Raw genomic sequence first — 21694 nt, 5'->3', positions numbered from 1 at the left:
ATGTGGCCCTGCCCCCTTCTTCCCTACCCTGGCTTCCCCATCAGTCCTGTAGCACGATTGGCCAAGGAGAGGAGTCCGGCTGGGTCAGAGAAGGCCTCGTGCCGACCTACCATGTTGTGGGGAAGAGATGGGCCGGAGGATCAGGTATGGGGAAGAAGAGCATCTTCCTCTTTCCAGCTGGGCTTTGAACCCAGATCTTCTGACTCTCAAGCCTGAGCTCTTTTCACTAGGCCACACTACTTCTCAGCCCCGTGCCCTCGTCCTCTTATGTCTGGATGATTTTTCCAACTCTGGAGTGTAAACTCCCAGAGGGCAGAGAATGTCTTGGCTCCTTCAGGCCCAGAGCAAAGCATCATGGAAGTACAGAGTTCCCTGAGCAGGAGGTTTCCTGTAGGACCATCCCCCTGTTGTTGGGCCGGAACCCCTCCCTGCACCCTACCCCAATCCTTTCCCTATTTCCCTTCCCACCCCTCTCCCATCTTTAGCAGCCGCTAATGAGAGAGGCTGTGAAATCCAGTTCGTGTGGTAATTAAATTTACTTAACGGGTATTCAAGTGGAGTAATGAGAAGTTTAATGCAGTGATTAGATTTTTCTTTAATTAATTAAAATGGGAACCACGTGCCTTTCCGGCAAGCTGCCTTGACCCTTCTCGAAGAAGGAACAGAAGGACTGGGAATGGGGTGGGTGGAAGAGGAAAGGGTAGGGAACAATTTGCTTTTGTGAACTCCTCTTGAAGACTGTAAACTCTTGCTGTAGACTATTAGCCCCTCCTGAAGACTATAAGTTCCTCCTTTCGACTATAAGGTCCTTGTGAACAGGATCCGGTCTTTGAACTCTATTATATTGTACTTTCCCAAGTGCTTAGCACAGTGTTTTGTACAGAGGAAGCACTCGATAAATACCATTGATTGATTGATTCTTTTCAATCAGTGGTACTTATTGAGTTTCAGCTATGAGCAGGACACTTTACTGAGCATTTGGAAGAGTACAGAAGAGTTGGTATCCCTCAAGGAGCTTACAGTTCATCCAGGAAGACAGACCCTAAAAGTAATTATAGGTAGGAGGAAGTAATAGAATTTGTAAAGTATCTACACAGGTGTCGTGAGGCGTTGTGGGTACCTAGAAGGCTCGGAAGAACAGAAGTGGCAGTTGGAGGATGAAAGATAGGAAGATCATTCATTCATTCATTCATTCAATTGTATTTATTGAGCACTTACTGTGTGCAGAGTACTGTACTAAGCACTTGGGAAGTATAAGATCAATCCAACGATAGTATTTACTGAGCACTTACTGTTTGCAGAGAACTGTACTAAATGCTTGGGAGAGTTCAACAGAGTTGGCTGACATGTTCCCTACCCACGATGAGCTTACAGTCTACAGGGGGAGATGAGAGATGAAGGCCTCCTGGAGGAGATACGATTGCTGAAGGATTTTGAAGATGGGGAGAGCAGTGAAGGGGCGGGGAGTTCCACGCTGGAAAAAGGGAGAAAGCAAGAGGTTGGTGGTGGGAGAGATGAGCGGAGACACCATGGTTAGCTTAAGAAGAGCAAAGAGGGTAAACTGGGGTGTAGTGGGAGAAGCAAGGATAATAATAATAATAAATAATGGCATTTATTAAGCATTTACTATGTGCAAAACACTGTTCTAAGTGCTGGGGAGGTTACAAGGTGATCAGGTTGTCCCTCGGGGGGCTCGCAGCCTTAATCCCCATTGTACAGATGAGGTCACTGAGGCACAGAGAAGTTAAGTGACTTGCCCAAAGTCTCACAGCTGACAATTGATGAGGCCGGGATTAGAACCTATGACCTCTGACTCCAAAGCCCATAGTCGGAGAGAGATGATGGAGTTCCCTAAAGCTGTTGGATTCTTGTTTGATGTGGAGAGGAATGGGCAACCACTGGAGGCTTTGGAGGAGAGGGGAGATATGCAGAAGTACATTCTAGAAAAATGATCTGGGCAGCGGAGTAAAGAATAGATTGGAGAGGGGAGAGACCGGGGGCTGGGGGATCAGCAATGAGGCTGATGCAGTAAATCAAAGCAGGATATGACAAGATGATTGATTGAGAGCATGTATTGCACATGCAGAGCACTTGGAAGAGGACAATAGACTTGGTAGACACAATCTCTGCCCACAAGGAGCTTACAACAGCTCAGTATGAGCAGGGAATGTGTCTTGCTAATTCTACTGTATTATACTCTCCCAAACACTTAGTGCATTGCTCTGCACATACTAAGAGCGCAACAAATACATTGATTGATTGAACAGATGAGACAGACACTAAAATAAACTGCAGGTTGGAAGAAGCAACAGAGTGCAAATATCTGTGCAGTGTGGTAGGAACTGATGAACTTCCAAGTGCTAACTAATGAATGAATGAATGAATGAGCACATGAATAAATGATTGAAGGAAACAGAATGAAGGTTGGTTTTCCGCCTAGAATTCTCCCTACTCCTTCCCCTGACGACTCACTCTGTGTCAATCAATCAATGGTATATATTGAGTGCTTACTGGGTGCAGAGCACTGTACTAAATGCTTGGGAGAGTACAGTACAACAGAGACGATAGACAAGTTCCCTGCCCACAAGGAGCTGATGGTGTCCCTCTCTAAGATGAGGAGGGCACCGGGGAAAAGGGTTTGAATACCCAGGACCAGCGCTAAGGATCTCTGAGTCTTGGGTGTGGCATCAATGGCCGACCCCCTCCAGCTGGATGTGCAGCCCATAGCCGCTCCTGAGCCCGGGGCCCATTCAGAGCTGCCAGCAGCCCAGAGCTGGCCTTCAGCCCAAGATGAAAGAGTCTCACGGCGGCAGTTCTGGCTGCCGAGCCCCTGTAGCGCAACTCTCCGAATCACAGCCATCTGGTCCACCGTCTCCCTGGAGACCAGGCGGGCTCCACGCGGTGGAGAAGGGAGTCTGGAATTTGGTGCATTTGGGGAATTTGTTCAGTGTGGGGGCTATAAGCCCAAGAGTTGCTCTCTTCCCTGGGCCCGGCTAACCCAGGTGGAGTGTGGGACTCGTTGGCTCCTCCCTGTCCCCCAACTTCCAGCTGGCACTGCCTCAGTCCCGCATGGTCCAAGTTCTCCCCCGGATGTCATGTCGGCTCCAGCCGATGGGCACCGGCTAGATTCTGGAGATAATTGCTCCCACCTCACAGCCAGGAATGGCGATGTGAAATGTGTTAATTCACACAGCAGCTTTCTTCAGCCTCCTTCCCTTCGCCTTCTCCCACTTCCCCCTTCCGGGGAAAGCTGAGTGATGTTAAGTAAGGTTTGTTGCGCTAAACTAATTTCTTTAAATACATTCCCACTCCTCCTCCCCTTCCCCTTTCCTGGCCCAAGGCCCCTGGGTTTCCCTCCCTTTCTGGCCTTGTGGAGCAGGGAGGTGTGTTTTAAGGAGACAGCGAGAACTCCAGAGGAGAGGCTGGTTGGGTGGGGATGTGCAGATAGGTTGTTCAGGGTAACTTGCTTGTGATTTTGTGTGAGTGGTTGGGTCACTGTATTTCCAAAAGGGCCCCGAGCTAGAATAGTATAACTGTTCACCCAGGGAAAATCAAAATTTGTTTTTCAATCCAAATTCAAGACAACCAAATTATCAAAACACAGCTCCCTCTAAGTGCTGTTTTGCATTAAATATGTTTTTTTAAAAAAAATTGGAGAGGGAGAGAGGGGACTGGGGACTGGGAAATAAATGGAGGAGTTGATACGGGAGTATTGGTGGGGAGGAAGAGGGCAAGGACAGTGGAAGGAAGGGAGGAGGGTGAAAATCAATCAATCAGTGGAATTTATTGAGCACTTGAGAGATATCAATAGAGTTAGAGGACACGATTCCTTCCCTCAAGTAGCTTACAATCTAGTGGGGGAGTGAGACACTAAAACAAAATAAAATACCAACAGCAGTAAGCAATAGCACATAAAAATGTAAAAAAGTAATTTAACTTCTCAGTGCCTGAATTATCTCATCTCTAAAATGGGGATTAAGACTAAGAACCCCATGTAGAACATGGACTGCGTCAAACCTGATTATCTTGTGTTAGTACAGTGCACTAAGTATACATAGTAAGTGTTTAACAAATACTGTAAAAAAAGAGATCTATAAATAACTATGTGGTGGGGAGGTGAGGCTTGGGTGGCAAAGTGCTGAAGTGGCAGTTTGGAAGGAATTAAGGTAGCAAGCTAAGAGATTAGTCAGTGAAGCCCTCCAAGAAGAGATGTGATTTTTGGAAAGTCTAATCACTCAATCACTCTATAGCATTTACTGAGCACCTGCTAGGTGTAGAACACTGTCTAATTGCTTGGGAGAGCACCTTATCTTTATGCTTTGCCATTTTTCTTACCTATAATTTATAATGTCTGTAAGCTCTTTATGGGCAGGGATCATATCTATCATCTTTCTTGTATTGTACTCTCCTAGCAGTCAATACAGGGCTCTGCACCCAGAAGACATGCAATAAGTACCACTGATTGACTACTGATTGATCACAGTAGAATTAATAGACAGAATCCCTGCTTCCCCCTCTCAAGGAGCTTACAATCGAGTGGGAAAGCTTAGAAGAAAGAGCAGGAGAGTGGGAAAAAGAGAGAAGTAGGGCGGGGAGGAAGGAGAGATGAGGGAAAGGGGAAGAGGAGGAGGCTGAAGAAGACATGGAGAGGGATCTGACCGACCGCTCTCATTCTCCCTCCATTCCCACTGGACTATAAGCTCCTCAAAGGCAGGGATTGGGTGGATGAGCCTTCTCTAATCCCCTAGCAGACCTCCAGCCAAACCCAGAGTGGAAACACATGTTATGGTAGAACTGAGCATTTATTGAGTGCCTAATGTGTGCAAAGCACTGGTTTAGTTGCTTTGGAGGGTACATTAAAGTAAACGTTCTGGTCCTGGACTTTGAGGAGCTTACAACGACCTTGCTGTAGGGTTTTATTCCTGGCTCAGAGACCGATGAACCCCACAGAGAGGCCCCTCTTCCTGCAGAAGCACCCCTCCCACCCAACATTAAGCCCACCCCCACCTTTGACTAAGTGACCCTAAGCTCCATCTCACCTCCGGCAAATCCCCCACCCATGAACTTACCTTGGTGTCACGTGATTTTGTTTGTAAGCTCTTCAGGATTGAGGTGCTAATGCTATCCCCGGCTACACCAACCCTGCCCTCATGACGGGCACTCGTGAGGGACCCCCACTCCCACCGCTTGGTTTGGCCACATGCCCCATTCTGGCCTTGTTGTCCCAGTTTCTGACCTTGCCAGAGCCTAGGCCCCTGCAGAGCTGGCCATTGGCAACCAGCCCAGGGCTTCTTGGGCTCGTGCTTTCCCTGTGCCTTGACAGAAGACCCCAGTGGGCCCCCTTCTCAAAATCCTGGGAAAAACCTCATGCTCCTCAGGACCTGGCCCCTGCCTCCAGGCAGGACTGCTTCCCAAACCACCAGGACTGATGGGGATTTCCCAAGAGCCAAGGGAGGCGAGGCCTCAGGCATCCTTTCGAGTGGCTCAGGCCTCAGCTCACCAAACTTCCCTGCCTGATCCTGGGAACCAGGCTGGGGAGGAAAGGGGAGAGTTGGCCCTGGGGAAGTGTTCAGGATTCAGGCTCCAGGCTGGAAGGTTTTGAGCTCTGCATGACAAGAAAACCCCAGTGGTTCCACAAAGTAAATGTGTCTTTATAGCTATCCTATTATTGGGCCAACTCCTCCGACAGAGTCTGATAAAATGTCATTGGAATTGTTCACTTGCCATTTACTCCTGATCTATTTTGGATCCTCATCTCCTCTTCAGCTCCATGTGGCAGATTCCAACACCGAGTAAAGAGACGGGGAGGGAGGGATGTGGAGACCGAATCGCTGCTGTGTTGAGGCTTGGAACCTTGGAACAAAGTTTATCTGTTCTCTGAGGGAGTTGCAAACAGGCTCTGAGATGTCCCATCCACCACCCTCAGCTGTTCTCTGACGACCTGGTGGATGAATGATTGGGGCTTTAAGAAGTCCCTGGGATCCAGTTCTGAAACTTGGTTAAATCTATATGTGTACCCAGAGACTAGCCTCTTTTAAAAGTCATTTGCTATCGGCAAAATAGACTCCATCTGCCCACGGGGGAGAGAGCTTCCATCATTTCAGAGCTTGCTTGGGCAGATCTGTGGGGAATGTGGGCCTCTGCAAACCTCTGGGCCTTCTTCAAATTGCGGAGCCTTAGAGGCACAAAGGGGGGGAGGAAGTGGTTCAGACTCACCCAGTAGTCATCTGGTCCATGCCCCTGCTTCCACATGGGAATCTCCTAACATCCCAGGAGAATGAGGGTCTACCCTGCCGTGAAAGATTTCTAGGGAAGAAGAATCAACCATCTGCTCTGATCTTGGACCATCCCCTTAAAGGTTGTATAGACTGTTCCTGAATCTCCTGCACTTGGTTGTACCGTTCTGTACCTCTGATGGCTGTCAGCCTTCTTTTCTCCAGGTCATGTTTTATTTTAGATTTATGTTGAATTTAAAAAAGGGTTTATTTCGACTGAACACTAGAGATTAAATGTGGTGGTTGTACCTATGAGGTATCTAAGAGACTCCTCCCACCTCCAAATTGCTCTAGAAATGCCCAGCTCCCCACCCAGGCCCCCGAGAACCTGGGGGCCACTTCCGATCCGTGGCACTCAGTAGCAGGAGCTGAGGCAGAGGGAGACTGAAAATAAAAGTACCAGATTTAGAAGCACCTGGTACCGTACCATTCCCAGGCTGGGGACAGACTACTTTGTTACTTAGTTCTGGTATTTATGAAAGATCTGAGCAGAGAGCCGGGCTGTCCAGGATAAAATGAGATGACTGCACACACTGGGTGTGGTTTTAATCAACCCTCTCCAGATTTCTAAATGTTTCACATCCCACCACCTTCCTGAAGATGCCTCAAAAGGCTCAGCACTGTTTCCCCACTCCTCAAGAAACTCTAGTGGTTACCCATCCACCTCTGAATCAAACAAAAACTCCTCACCATTGGCTTAATAATAATGATGGCATTTATTAAGCGCTTACTATGTGCAAAGCACTCAATCACCTTACCCGCTCCTACCTCACCTCACTACTGTCCTATTACAACCCAGACCACATACTTCACTCCTCTAATGCTAACCTCACTGTACCTCCATCTCATCTATCTCGCTGCTGACTCCTCATCTGCATCCCCCCTCTGGTCTGGAATGCCCTCCCTTCACAAATCTGATAGACAATTACTTTCCCCCACTTCAAAGCCTTTTTGAAGGCACATCTCTTCCAAGAGGCCTTCCCTAATCCCCCCTTTCCTCTTCTCCCACTTCCTTCTGCATCACCCTGACTTTCTCCCTTTATTCATCCCCCTTCCCAGTCCCACAGTACTAATGTACTTATCTGTTATTTATTTATTTATATTAATGTCTGTCTCCCCCTCTAGACTTTAGGCTCACTGTGGGCAGGGAATATGTTTATTTTTATATTGTACTCTCCCAAGCACTTAGTACAGTTCTCTGCACATAGTAAGTGCTCAATAAATATGATTAAATGAATGAATGAATAGTAAGTGCTCAATAAATTCGATTGAATGAATGAACAACAGTCAGCACCAACCTTCTGTGGTCAAAGTACAGTCAGTCATGGTCCTCTTTCCCCTGCCTCCATAAACATCTCACAGCCCACCAGACCTTGCGGTACCCAGCATCATCCCTTGTTTTCGATAATGAATCCAGACTCCATCATCCAATCACTTCACAGAAACCGCCTTCCCAAAGTCACGAATGATTTCCTTCTTGCCAAGTCCAACCGCCTCTACTCCATCCTAATCCTCCTGGACCTCTCAGATGCCTTCGTCACTGTCAATCAGCCCCTTCTCCTGGAAACATTACCCTACCTCAGCTTCATGGACTCCGTCCTCTCCTGATTCTCCTCCTGTCTTTCTGGATGCTCATTCTCAGTCTCTCTCATGGACTCCTCCTCTGCCTTACACCCCTTTACGGTGGTTGTCCCTCAAGGTTCAGTTCTGGGTGGCCTTCTATTCTCCATCTACACCCACTCCCTTGGACAACTCATTTGCTTCCATGGGTTCTCAGATCACCTCTATGTTGATGATTCCCAAATCTACATCCCTGGGGAAGGTGGGAGGGAGAGACCAGTGGTTGGACACTAAGGGAGCTAAGGGAGGAGACAGTCGAAGAGCTGGTCAAAGATTATGAGAAAGGTCAGACAGAGAGGTAGAAGAACCAGAAGAGGTCAGTGGCAGAGAAATCAAAGTTAGATAGTGTTTCCAGAGGAAGGGAGCAGTCCACGGTGTTAAAGACAGATGAGAGGTCATGGAAGATTAGGAAAGGAAAGTGTCCAGTAGATTTGGTAAGGAGGACATATTGGGGACCTGGAAAGAGCATTCTCAGTGGCAGTTCCTTGCAGGCAGGGAGCATGTCTAACAACTCTATTGACCTGTCCCACGTGCTTAGTTAGTACTGTGCTCTGTTCAGAGCAAGTCCTCAACAAACACTGCTGATTGGTTGAGTAAGTGAAGAAGATATAAGTAGGATTGTAAAGGGTCAAAGAAGGAATTATAGGAAAGGAAGTGGAGGCAGAGGGTGAACAAAACCCGTTGGTGGAGTTTGGACAGGAATGGGAGGAGGGCGGTGAGGTGATAGCTGGAGGGTGCAGTGGAGTCCAGGAAGAGTTTTATATTAGGAGAGATGTTGGAGAATCTGAAAGCAGAAGGGAAAGAGCCATCAGAGAGCGAGCAGTTGAAGATGGTGTCGGGGCTGGAAGGAGAGTAGGTGAACGGGTTTTTAGGAGGTGAGAGGCATTGTAGTCAGAAGGCACAGATTTTTCAGTGGAGGTGGGAGATCTCTGAAGAGATGGCTAAGAAAGAAGAGAGAGTAAGGGTGGGGTGAGAGGGAGCTGGGGAGAGACTGGGGAGAGCTCACATCTCATGTTCTGGTTTGTTATCAAAGCAGTTGGAAAAGCCAATTGGCAGGGAGGAAGGAGGGGCACTGGGAGGGATTTCCAGATCTGGAATAAGTGGCGGGGGCACAGGGTCTGATAGTCATTGAGAGGGGAGAAGTCGTGTTTCTAGGCACAGTTAGAGTAGGTGAGGATGAATATGAACTGAGCCAAATCTGTCTCACACCTGGATTTCCACCAATCGTGCTCTGTGGCAGTCATACTCTGAGTACAGGAATGGAGGAAGCATCCTCATTCATTCACTCGTATTTATTGAGTGCTTACTGTGTGCAGAGCACTGTACTAAGCGCTTGGGAAGTACAAGTTGGAAACATATAGAGACGGTCCCTACCCAACAGCGGGCTCACAGTCTAGAAGTCTAATCCTCGTTTCCGAGGGATGGAGGACTGGACTCAGGGGATGGAAATCAATGGAGGGGCAGTGAGTTGAGAAAATTGAATTCAACAGAGAGAGTGGAGATCACTGGTTCTAATCCTTGCTCTGCCATATGTCCACTGTGTGACTTTGGGTAAGTCACTTAACTTCTCTGTGCCTCAGAGAAAGAGGGGGATTCAACTTCTTTGTGCCTCAGTTATCTCACCTGTAAACTGGGGATGAAGACTATGAACCCTAGGTGGGACAGGGACTGTGTTCACCCCAATTATCTCATATCTACCCCAGAACTTAGTACAGTGCCTGGCATATAGTAAGTACTTAACAAATGCCATAAAAATAAGAAAAGTGATGGAGGCGGGGTTCGAATCCAAGTCTCCTGATCCCCAATTCTGTACTCTTTCCATTAGGCCTCCCTGCTATATATTGTTAGCTGCTCCTCACCTCCATCATCACGGTTTGCCCTCCTTCCTTCTCCTGGGCAATCTTTCTCCATCCTCAGTCTCCTTTCCCTCCCCACCTTCCTCCTCCCCTCCTACTGCCACCATGTTTCCATTCTCTCCTCTCGCTTCCCTTCCTGGCCTCTTCCCAACTCTTGGTAGATTTTCCCTTTCCTTTCCAAAGCTCTGGCTTCCCCCTTCCCCCTTTCTCTCTTTCTCTCCATCTGTTTCTTCCCCTTCATCAGGGAGATTGTATGATTTGAAAACCTCCAGCATCTCCTCCATTCTCCCTCCCTCAGTCCTGCTTGGTGGGTGTTTACTGCCACTTTAACACAATGTGGAAGCAGTGCGCCTTAGTAGAAAGCACATGGGCCTGGGAACCAGACATCCTGGACTCTAATTCATTCAATCGTATTTATTGAGTGCTACTATGTGCAGAGCACTGTACTAAGCGCTTGGAAATCCCAGCCCCACCACCACTTGTCTGCTGTGTGACCTCAGGTGAATTTTTGCTTTCTGATCTGGTCCCTTCTCCTGCTCTGGAACGCTAGACTGCAAACTCAACCTCTAGGCTGTCAGCTTCCTCCTCTAGAATGTAAACTCATCCTCTAGATTTTAAGCTCATTCTAGAGATTCTAAACTCATCCTCTAGAAGGATGAGTTAGGGAAGCAGCGTAGCTCAGTGGAAAGAGCCCGGGCTTTGGAGTCAGAGGCCATAGGTTCAAATCCCGGCTCCACCACTTGTCAGCTGTGTGACTTTGGGCAAGTCACTTAACTTCTCTGCACCCCAAGTACCTCACCTGTAAAATGGGATTAAGACTGTGAGCCCCTGTGAGACAACCTGATTACCTTGTATCCTCCCCAGCGCTTAGAACGGTGCTTTGCACATAGTAAGCACTTAACAAATACCATCATCATCATTATTATTATTATTATGGGACTGTAAACCTATCTTATGAACTGAAAGCTCATCCTCTGGACTGTAATAATAGTAATAATTATGATATTTGTTAAGCGTTTACTATGTGCTAGCCACTGTACTAAGTGCTGAGGTGGATGCAAGCAAATCAGGTTGAACGCAGTCCCTGTCCCACATGGGGCTCTTGGTCTCAATCCCCATTTTACAGACAAGGTAACTGAGGCAAAGAGAAGTGAAGTGACTTGCCCAAGTGCCAGAGCAGGGATTAGAACCCGTGACCTTCTGACTCTGAGGCCCATGCTCTATCCACTATGCCTCTGGACTATAAGCTCCTCTTCTAGACTATAAGATCTTCCTTTAGACTGTAAGCTCAGCTCTGTAAGCTGAGTAGGAAATGTGTCTACTAACTCAGTTGTATTGGACTCTCCCAAGCGCTTAGTACAGTGTTCTGCACAGAGTAAAAATGCTCAGGAAATACCTCTGATTGACTGATTGATTGGAACTTGGAAGGGAGGGAGGACTGGAGAGGAAAGCCCTGAAATCACTGCCAGAGAAAACCTGCTCCAGCTCACTGTGGGTCTTGGAGATTGGGCTTCTAGCCCCCGTCTGCCTGCCTCCTCCTCCTCTTGGTCTCCTTTCCTCCTTTCTCCACTTAGATCCCGGGGAAGAGACCAAACGCCATGCCCGCCCCCACCGCTCGATTTAGCCTTGCAGGGGTGGAGAGTTTATCGCCTATGATTGAAGCTTCCGGGCGCCTGCCTCCACGCACCATCTTCCAGAAATTGGCAACCTGACTCCCTCATGCCCTGGGACATAGAACTGTTCCCAAGCTGCAGTTCGGTGCTCTCCGAATCACCCCCCTTTTTTTCCTTCTCTTCTCATTCCCAGACACAGCTTCTGTCGGTGGGGGTCAGAGGCTGTGGGCTGGGGGTGGGGGGGAGGCGTGCGGCATCTCTCAGCCTCCCCAGGGCTGGTATTCGACAGGGAGCACCTCGAGGCAGGGGTTGGAGGGCTCTGGGAAAGCAGAAAGCAGAAATGTCCTATTGCCCACAGGTCTGGGGACAAAGAGAAATCAGGCCCTGAGGTCCAAATGAAAGCAGGCCACGAGCCTGAAAGAAACATAAGGGGAGCTAGGTTGGTAGCCCAAAGGAACAGTAACTCTGTGCCTCCCTTTTCTCAGATGTAAAAATGGGGATGAGATATGTCTCTGGTCCCCTTGCCCCGCAGACTGAGTGCCCCATGTAGACCTGGGACTGTGTATGACCTGATTGCCCAACATCTACCCCACTGCTTAGCACAGTGTTTGGTGCAGAGTACACACTTAGCAAATACCACAGTTCTCGTTGTGGTAGCTGTCACTGGACAGTCTCAGTGTCTCTTCAGAAAAGCCTGCGCTTTGGAGAGCCAAGCATGAACACGTGTTTGCAAACACCTCTTCTCCGTGTGACAGAATTACTTGAGGGTCTTGACTCCCTCACCACAACTATACACTCAGGGCCACCAGGCTGAGTTTCTCATCCCTGGGATTTACTTCACCACCACCCCACCCCAAGGCTGCTTTCCTCAGGCTGCAGTTTGTTCTATTTCTGTGTGTAGAGGGTGCAAGGAGCTGAGGGGCTGGTCTGATGGCGGTAAGACTATGCCTATTGCCTCACCTGGGGATAGAAGCGACATCCTGGGGGCCGCCATGTGAGTCTCCCTCCCCTCTCCACCTCAGCCAGATTTGTCCCTGCCGCCACCGCCCCCCCAACCTGACCTCTCTTCTCTCCACAGTGCATGGTGGGGGCTGGGCGGGGCCGGCCCCAAGCACCCCACCCCAGGGAGCCGCCGGAGTCCTGACGTCCCGTCTGAGCCAGGTAGGCCCCAAGATGGCACGGTCCTGCCACCACCAGGAGGGGAGAAATGGAGGAGGGAGGTGGCATCAGCCCCTGCCCTCCAGAGTCTCCCCACACAAATCGCCACAACCATCTAGACACTACTTGGGAGCGGGGTCTTAGGGAGGGGAGAGTTATGCCGGGAAAGAGCTAAGCTGGGATGATACCATGTAGAATTATGACCTGAGGGTGATAAAATGGTGTCTGGACCACCCAGGAAGGGATTGTACCCTCAAAGATGGCACTGCCCTGGATCCAGAAGGCTGGCAGCCTCTCTGGCAGGACTGGTGGTGCACTTGGGCCAGTGGGCTGGATGCTGCCTTCAGAGTGAAGAATGACATTCTCTCCCCTAGATACCATGGAGTGGGTGAGGAGTGGGGAGCTCAAACAAAGAGTCCTGCCTGCTACAGAAGAGAATTGGTGTCCTAAAGGAAGCCCAGAGGGTTCAGGCTCTAGGGGAGCTTGGAGAAATCCACACAGTGATGCTCTGGGAGTGAGGGGCTGGCATGGCTCAGATGGCTGGACTCTAGGCTCTGGGAAGCTCACTGTCCTGGGGGCTGCCAAAGCTGGATCTGGCTTGGGCCCAACTGGGGATGGAAGCCATGTGTCTTCCGTGTTGACTTTTGTGTTGTGGGAGCTTGGGAGGTGGGGAATATAGGTCTTCCATGTTGAATTCCATGTAGAGGGAATCTTGTGGCTGGGGGCCACGGGTCATATGTGGTAAGTCCTATGATGCAGCAGCCTTGAGGTTGACACTGTGCTTCCGTTTTGCCTTCCATGTGGTACATGGGTCTTCTGTGTTCACTCATTCATTCGATCACATTTATTGAGCGTTTACTGTGTGCAGAGCACTATACTAAGCACTTGGGAGAGTACTATACAACAATAAACTGACACATTCCCTGCCCACAGTGAGCTTACAGTTAACTTCTATGCTGGGGGAATCATGGGGCTGGAAGACCATGTGTCTTCCGTGTTGAGATCTGTGTTCTGGGAGTCTTGGGGCTGGGGAAAATGGGTCTTCCATGTTGACTTTGGTTTATGGGAGCTTTGGGGCTGGAGAATGAGTCTTCCTTGTGCATTTCTATGTTGTGGGAGCGGTGGGACTGGAGAACATGAATCTGCCATGAGGATGTCTACAGCGTAGGAGCTTGGGCCTGGGGAACATGGGTTTGCCATGCAGACTTGCTCTCCACTGCCTGCCCTTAAGTTCAGTCCGAGAGGGCACTGCTCGGCTTGAAGGGCAGGAAACTGGGATTGACTCCCCGCTTCCTGGGAAGGCAGATAGCTTGGTCCAGAGAACAGAGATGAGGGAGGGAGAAAGGAGAATGTGTCTTCACTTGTCTCTGAGGTTTCAACTTCTCCGGACTCTGAGTAAACAGAAGTATACCAAAGTGTCTCCCTCAGCGAGGGGCCTCGGAGGAAAGAGAGATAGAGGGAGGTGAATTTCTGCTTGAATAAGCAAGAAAGGGAGTGAAGGAAGAGGTGTAAAATCACTGCCCGGGCCATGATACTGGGGGGTGACCAGATGGCAGGGGGACAGCTCGTCCCCTAGCACCACCTCACTGGCCACCGGCCGAAGCGACAGGCCGACGGCATCTATCGGTCCCTGGGAGACGTAGGAGGGGAACCATTGGGAGTGGCTGCCACTCTCCCTTGGCTGACAGGGGAAGAGTTTACCCCAGCCAGGTACCCAGGGACCCGGGGCCATTGAGAGGGCGTGCTCTTCACCAGCCTGTCTCACTTAAATCTCCCATGTGCCAGGCCACAGAGGTGAAGAAAGAACTGGTAATTTCTGCCTCCACTCTCTAAGTGCAATTACTTCCTAGGGCCAGGGAATCAAGGACTGGAGCTGGTTTCGCTAGTGTGCTAAGAGCTGGGCCCTGGGTGGAGTCACCACAGGCCTGGTCCCTTGGCATCTCCCCGACGAAAGCATCTCCCTTAACCTCCCACCCCTGCCCAACACATATAAACACACACAGACACACACACACCGCCGCCCCCCACCCCCCATCACTTCACAACAGATAAAAGTAGTCCCCAGAAGGGAACCAGCTGCAGGAATCCTGCTCTCTGGAATGATGCAAAAAAAAAAATAAATAAAGTCCCATTGATGCAAACTAGCTCTGGGACAGGGCCTGAAATCTCAGCCTCTTACCTAGTTGGCTGTTCTATTCTGCTGGGAGTCCAACTAGAAAGAGCTGCGTATCACAGCCAGCAAGTCAGTTGTGATTATTTTTTTAATGGTATTTATTAAGTGCTTACTATGTGCCAGGCTCTGTACTAAGCTCTGGGTAGATACAAGCTAATCAGGCACAGTCCCTGTCCCATCATAGGGATCATAATCTTAATCCTCATTTTACAGATGAGATAACTGAAGCATAGAGAAGTTGCTTAGGGTCACACAGCACAAAAGTGGCAGAGCTGGAATTCGAACCCAGGTCCTCTGACTCCCAGGCCGATGCTCTTCCCACCATGTTTTCGTTGGGGAAGGGGGCTAAAATGAGCTCTCCAGAGTCTTTTCAGAATGCATCCGCTTGGCTCCCAGGGTTCGTCGCTCTAAGGGCAGATGACTCTAACCTTGATTCGGCGTTGACGGTGAAGAATAAATAATAGATAATGCTCTCTTTGCCAAGTTATAAGGCATTTCTAATGAAATCTGTGTTTCCAAGAGTTTTGGGGGCTTGTACGTCCCTGTAACTCAAGAACAATTTCTAATCTGAAATTAAATTTCATTTTCTCTAATGTGGTGTGCCCTGGGGTTTTGTTCCCTGTCCGGGAGGTGGCCGGAGGAGAAGGAAAGTTTGAAATTGGGAGAGAACTTTCTCTCCTGCCTAATAACTCCTTAAAGCCCAGAGCCCTGGCTCAGATGATGTGACAGCTTAGGCTGAAAGTCTGATTTAATAATAATAATAATATGCTGATGATGGAATTTGTTAAGTGATTACTATGTGCAAAGCACTGTTCTAAGTGCTGGGGGGATATGAGGTGACCAGGTTGTCCCAGGTGGGGCTCACAGTCTTAGTCCCCATTTTACAGATGAAGAAACTGAGGCACAGAGAAGTTAAGTGACTTGCCCAAAGTCACACAGCTGAAAATTGGAGGAGCCGGAATTTGAACCCATAACCTCTGACTCGAAAGCCCGGGCTCTTTCCACTGAGCCATGCTGCTTTACCCCTTCTTCTCCTATGATGCCAGTCTTCCTGGGGCAAATCCACACCTTGGTGACTGGGCTTCGTGCCCAGCCTGGTGTCTAGCTGTCACCATGATGCCAGTCTGCTGGATGCTTGGCCTTGCTGCCCAGCCTTGGTGCCCAGGTGGCACCATGACACACTGACACTAAATTTTGGTGCCCGACCTTGGAGCCCGGCCTTGCTGCCCAGCGTTGTTGTCTGGATGGCACCTTGACAATGATGCTAAACTTTGGAGCCTTTGTGCCCAGCCTTGGTGCCTGACCATGTTGCCTGGCCTGCTGCCCCACTTGATGCCCAGCCTTGGTGTCCGGTTGGCACTATAATACTGATCTATCTGGGGCAATGCTAAACACTTCGTGCCTGGCCAGCACTATTGGAGTCCAGCCATGATGCCCAGATTTAGTGCCAGGGTTTGGTGCTTGGCCTCGGTGCTCAGCCCTGCTGCCTGGCCACGGTTTGAGGGCAGATATCCAGGCAGACAGCGATGACCCAGGCTTGGACTACCCTGGGGCACATTTGACCGCTTCGTCAACAGCCTAGGGGACAGGATGACCTTTTTGCCTTTTTTGAAATGCAGCACTTCTGAGTTGCCAGGCCTTCACCTTGAATGAAATCACCAGGATGTCAGCTATCATCCTGGATACTTGCAAGTTCTGCTGGGAGGCAGTTGGCCCCTCTGATATCAACTGCTGACTTCAACCCCACTTCCTGATTGACAACTAGTTTCGATCAAAAGTATTTATTGAGTGCTTACCCTGTGCAGAGCACCGTACTGATTGGAAGAATATAATGGGGTTAGCAGACACAATCTCCACTCTTTAGGAAATTACAGTCTATCTGGGGAGACAGACATTAAAATAAATGGCAAGTAAGAGAAGGAACTGAGCATAAGGGCTCAGTTGGGCTTTGCCAATATAGCAACAGCAGTAGAAGCCGCAGCAGGGGGAGATGTGAGGGTTAGGGCTAGGGGCTATGAGTCTCAGGGCAGAGACCCCCGAGGCCGGGTGGGCTGGGAGCTCTGGGCTGTCCCACTCACACACAGTCAGCACTCTGCAGCAGCTGAGAATCAAGCAGATTCCGGGGCCAATCCAGGGCCAGAAATGGATCCTCAGGCCAAACTGGCCTCCTGCCCCCCTGCCCAGGTACAAAGACAGGTTCTTCAGCCAATCAAAAAATAGTAGAACCACTCACAGCTTGCCCTTTCTCTAGTTGAGAGCTAAAGGAGCTGGGCATGTTTTCACCATAAAGAAACATGACAATCAATGGTATTTATTGAGCACTTAATTGTGCAGAGCACTATACTAAGCACTTGGAAGAGGATGATACCAGAAGCTTGCAATCTTGAGAGGGAGACAGACATTGAGATAAATAAATAAATTATGGATATGTACATATGTTGTGGGGCTGAGGGTGGAGTGAATACCTAGGGCCCAGAGAGTACAGATCCAAGTGCTTAGATGATGCAGAAAGGAGAAGGAATCGGGTGAAAGAGGCTTATATTGGGGAAGGCCTCTTGGTGGATATGGGTTCTTAATAAGGCTTAACATAGTAGTAGTAGTAGTAGTAGTAGTAGTAGTAGTAGTAGTAGTAGTAGTAGTAGTTGTCTGTCTCCCCCTTCTAGACTGTGAACCCATTGTTAGGTAGGGACCGTCTCTATATGTTGGCAACTTGTACTTCCCAAGCACCTAGTACAGTGCTCTGCACACAGTAAGCACTCAAAAAATACAATTGAATGAATAGTAGTAGTAGATGACCTCTTGTCTTATGCAATCGAGTTGTTTCTGACCCATAAAAACACCACGGACACATCTCTCCCAAAACGCCACGCTCTCCATCTGCAATTGTTCTGGTAGTGTATCCACAGAGTTTTCTCGGTAAAAATATGGAAGTGGCTTACCATTGCCTCCTTCCTCTCAGTAAACTTGAGTCTCCTCCCTTGACTCTCTCCCATGTCACTGCTGTCCAGCACGGGTGAGTTTTGACTTGTAGCAGATTTGCCTTCCACTCGCTAGCCACTGCCCAAGCTAGGAATGGAATGGTTATGCCTCTGCTTGACTCTCCCTCCTGTAGCCGAGACTGGTAGAGTACTGGAAACTCTCCAGGTGCGACCCTGAGAGGGGACTAGATGAAGTAATTGGCTTTATCCCTGGACTCCGGGGCCTCTACTTACTGCTTGTGGCTCAAGAGCTGAAGGTCTGGGATTTTTAGAGGCCAAGTGGGAGGGCTCTTTCCTGGGCAAACTGGCTCATATAGATCTCCCCTTCCTTCTGAGTCCCACCCAAGACCCTGCAGCCGGAACTCAGGCCCAGGGCAGTTCACATTGCCCCACTGGCCAACATTGGACACCCCTGCGTGATAGGAGGCTCCTAATGTACACGAAACCACTGACCACCGGCAAACACATGTGGACCCTTACCCTGACTGTGCACACGCATGCACACACATGTACGCAAACACACTCATAAAAGTATTAGCAGCTTAGTGGAAATAGCCTGGGTCTGGGAAGTCAGAGGCCCGGGGTTCTAATCCTGGATCTGCCAGTTGCTTGCTCTGTGTTCTTGGGCCAGCCATTTCATTGCTCTGTGACTCAGTTTCCTCATCTGTAAAATAGGGATTCAGTGCCTGTTCTCCCTCCTACTTAGACTGTGAGACTCATGTGGGGCAAGGACTGTGTCCAACCTGATTAACTTGTATCTACACCAGCACTTAGAACAATGGTTGATACATAATAAGCACTTAACAAAGGTAATAATAATGATGATGATGCACACCCATGCTATCTCTCTCTCTCTAGTCATAGACAGGTATACAGTCATCCTGATCTTTGGAAGAAGTCTTGCATGATTGGAGGGAGTGTGTGTGTCCCTGCTGAGTGGGAGGTGCCCACCCACATGTCAACCCCATTACATGCATGCCCCCCACAACCCAATACTTAATCAGTTGTCTTTCAACACTTACTCACTACTCATTCATTCATTCATTCAATCATATGTATTGAGCGCTTACAGTGTGCAGAGCACTGTACTAAGCACTTGGGAAGTACAAGTTGGCAACATATGGAGACGGTCCCTACCCAACAGCAGTGTGTCTAGAAGACTCGGAAGCAGTGTGACCTAAAGGAAAGACCACAGGACTGAGCCAATCTCTGAACTTTCTAGGGCCCCAGTTTCCTCACCTGTAAAATGGGGATTCAATCACTGTTCTCCCTTCTCTTTAGACTATAAGCCCCATGTGGGACAAGGACTGTGTCTCATCTGATTATCTTGTATCTACTCCAGCACATAGCACATAGTAAGCACTTAACAATTATTATTATTATTATGTTATCCTCCCAAAGGGGTTTTCTCCCTTTCGCTGTTGGAAAAGCAGCCTGAGGGGGCCCCCTTACCCACTTCCTAGGGTCAGGATGAGGACAAAAGAATGATGCATGGGAAGCCAGCCAGGGATTTTGAGAGAGGGAACTCATTTATGGAAAATTGGGGTCCAGTTTTTGCTCACCCTGGCATAGGTCAGCACTTTGTGTAACAGTGGACAACCAGAGTTGCCGAGCAGTCAGAGCACCCTCCTTTCCCCCTGCCCTCTCGCGACCCTTAAGCTGAATGATGAGGAGACCTAGAGCTCAGTGAGATCCACCAGGCAGAGGCCGCAGGACTGGAGCAGTTGGTAGAGATGGGAGGAGGTGAGTCCAGACAATGGAGACTGGAGGGGAGGCAGCAAGAGGAGAAAGAGGAGGAGAAGGGGGAGAAGGAGGAGGAAAAGGAGTCCAGGTCTCTACTGACAAAGCCAAGAAGAAAATTGAGCTTATTGCCAGGATTTTGCCCAATTCCCTAGGTGACTACCTCTACCTTCTTGTTTTTCTTGGCTAGTTGATTGAGCTGGAAGAGGCAGAAAGGGACAAAGTAGAAAAGAGCAAGGAGAAAGTGAAACTGGATAAAGAGATTGTGGGAAGGAGGAGGAGGAGAAGAAGGTGAAGCAGGAAAGAGCTTACCTTAGGGAAGAGCTAGGCTCTGGACTGAGGCGAACCGCACCCCTAATAATAATAACAATAATGTATTTGTTAGGCACTTACTATGTGCCAGGCACTGTACTAAGCACTGGGGTGGAGACAAGCAAATCAGTTGGGCAAGGTCCCAGTCCCACATGGAGCTCAAAGTCTCAATGCCCATTTTACAGATGAGGTAACTGAGGTCCAGATAAGTGAAGGGACTTGACCAAGGTCACACAGCAGACAAGTGGCAGAGCTGGGATTAGAACTCATGACCTTCTGACTCCCAGGACCGTGCTCTAAAACTCCCAGGCCTTACTTGACAGGCTGACTGGCTCCAGCACAGGCTTCATGCTCTCTCTTTGGCTCAGAAGCCTGAGATTTGGGAAAACCCTCTTCTCCTACTTGACTTCTCTTCAGGTGAGAGAAAGTAGGGAAGAAGCTGGCCAGAGGGGAGGGAGGACAGGAGGTCTGAGGAGTGGAGAGGGGAGGTAAATGTATCAGGTATCAGGTAGTAGTAGTAGTAGTAGTAGTAGTAGTAGTAGTAGTAGTAGTAGTAGTAGTACCAATAGTATTTATTAAGTGATTACTGTAGGCAGAGTACTGTAATAAGCGCTGGAAAAGAGTGCACAGATGGAAATTAGGCACCGACTTGTTCATTCCTCAAGGGGATCACAATGTCAAGAGAGGAGGGAGCCATGGAGCTAGTGAAAGGGTGAAGGAAGAGAGGAGCAGACAGAGACTTAGAAGAACATATCTTGTTGTTGGTTCCCGGGCTAGTTTCTGTTCAGATGAATCCTGAGATCAAGACACCAAGGTGAAGATTTGCCTCTTGCCTCTCCTGGTCCCTGCTCTGAGCACACTCTCTCTGCGCCATTGCCTCCCCTGGGGAGAATCCCTCTCGGAGGGAAGATAACACTTTTCTCTCACTGGAATGTGGGTCAGGAGCCCTGCATGGCTCCTGCCATCCGCCGGCACTTAGTAGACCACCCTGAGTCATTAATATGATCAGCTTTTTGTCTCCCATTAGCAAAAATAAATATTAATCGGGCAAAATGGTAATAGGCAGGCAGCCAGCCAAGGCAGCTGATTGTCTGAGAGTGAGCGGCTGAGAGCTCTTGCAGCAAGAGGCTGTGGAAGGTGGCGGGGCACATCCGAGGTGCTATCGAGGGTGGCGGGGCAGAATGTAGGGGCCCTGGAGGGTGGCGAGGCAGGCTGGAGACCACCGTGGAGGGGTGGGCCCAAAGAGCCGTGGAAGGTGGCGGGGTGGCTGGAGGGGCCATGGAAGGCTGTGGGCAGGCCTCAGGGGCTATGTAAGGCAATGGGATGAACTGCAGGGGTTGTGGAAAGCATTGGGGCAGTCCAGATCATGGAGAGGAGACATAGAGTAAGGAGAACCAGACCCAGAAAATCATGTTCCATATTCATTCTTTCATTCATTCATTCAATCGTATTTATTGAGAGCTTACTGTGTGCAGAGCACTGCACTAAGCACCTGGGAAGTACAAGTTTGCAACATATACAGACAGTCCCTACCCAACAGCGGGCTCATAAAGCCAGGCCAGCTGAAAAGCGGACTTTACAGTATGAAACCAGACAACTGGCAACACTACCTCCTCAGCACCTCCCCGCTCCATAGAGAAAATCTGGGCATTTCCCAGGAGCCTTTGGAGAAGCCATTCCAGGGAGTGGGGAAGGGAAACAGCAGTAGTCTCCAGGTACCCACTCCCTCTCCACTCCTGTGTGCCACGTGAAATCATAGAGGGTAGAACCAATCCCTGGAAAGGCACCTCCAAGAAGTCCTGCCTCCCCCGCATCTCTGCTCTGGGATCTGTCAACAGGAGCTTTGAACAGAGGGAATCCAAGCCTAAGACCAAGCCGCAGCTTCGTCTTTGGGTGTGTTGGAGAGCCTAGGCCCCAGATTGGTGTCTGAGTTGGAGTCTCCAAGCTGCCACCCCTGGAACAGACACTT

At 49.4% G+C, this 21694-nt stretch overlaps 1 protein-coding gene and 1 non-coding gene across 2 annotated transcripts in view; one reads left to right on the top strand and one right to left on the bottom strand.

Moving 5' to 3' along the window:
- LINGO1 (leucine rich repeat and Ig domain containing 1) overlaps positions 1-21694 on the top strand; it is a 157711-nt gene that overhangs the window by 4033 nt on the left and 131984 nt on the right. The window contains exon 2 of the mRNA XM_038767559.1: positions 12443-12525. The gene's annotated coding sequence lies outside the window, so the exon portion shown is untranslated. The remainder of the gene's footprint in view (positions 1-12442; positions 12526-21694) is intronic.
- On the bottom strand, positions 17719-17857 carry LOC119946281. Its single transcript, XR_005456387.1, has one exon. It is a non-coding gene; the product is annotated as a small nucleolar RNA SNORA7 (small nucleolar RNA).

Source organism: Tachyglossus aculeatus, chromosome 26 (genome assembly GCF_015852505.1).
Source record: "Tachyglossus aculeatus isolate mTacAcu1 chromosome 26, mTacAcu1.pri, whole genome shotgun sequence".
NCBI classification, from domain to species: Eukaryota; Metazoa; Chordata; class Mammalia; order Monotremata; family Tachyglossidae; genus Tachyglossus; species Tachyglossus aculeatus.
This window is presented reverse-complemented; position numbering and strand designations above follow the sequence as displayed.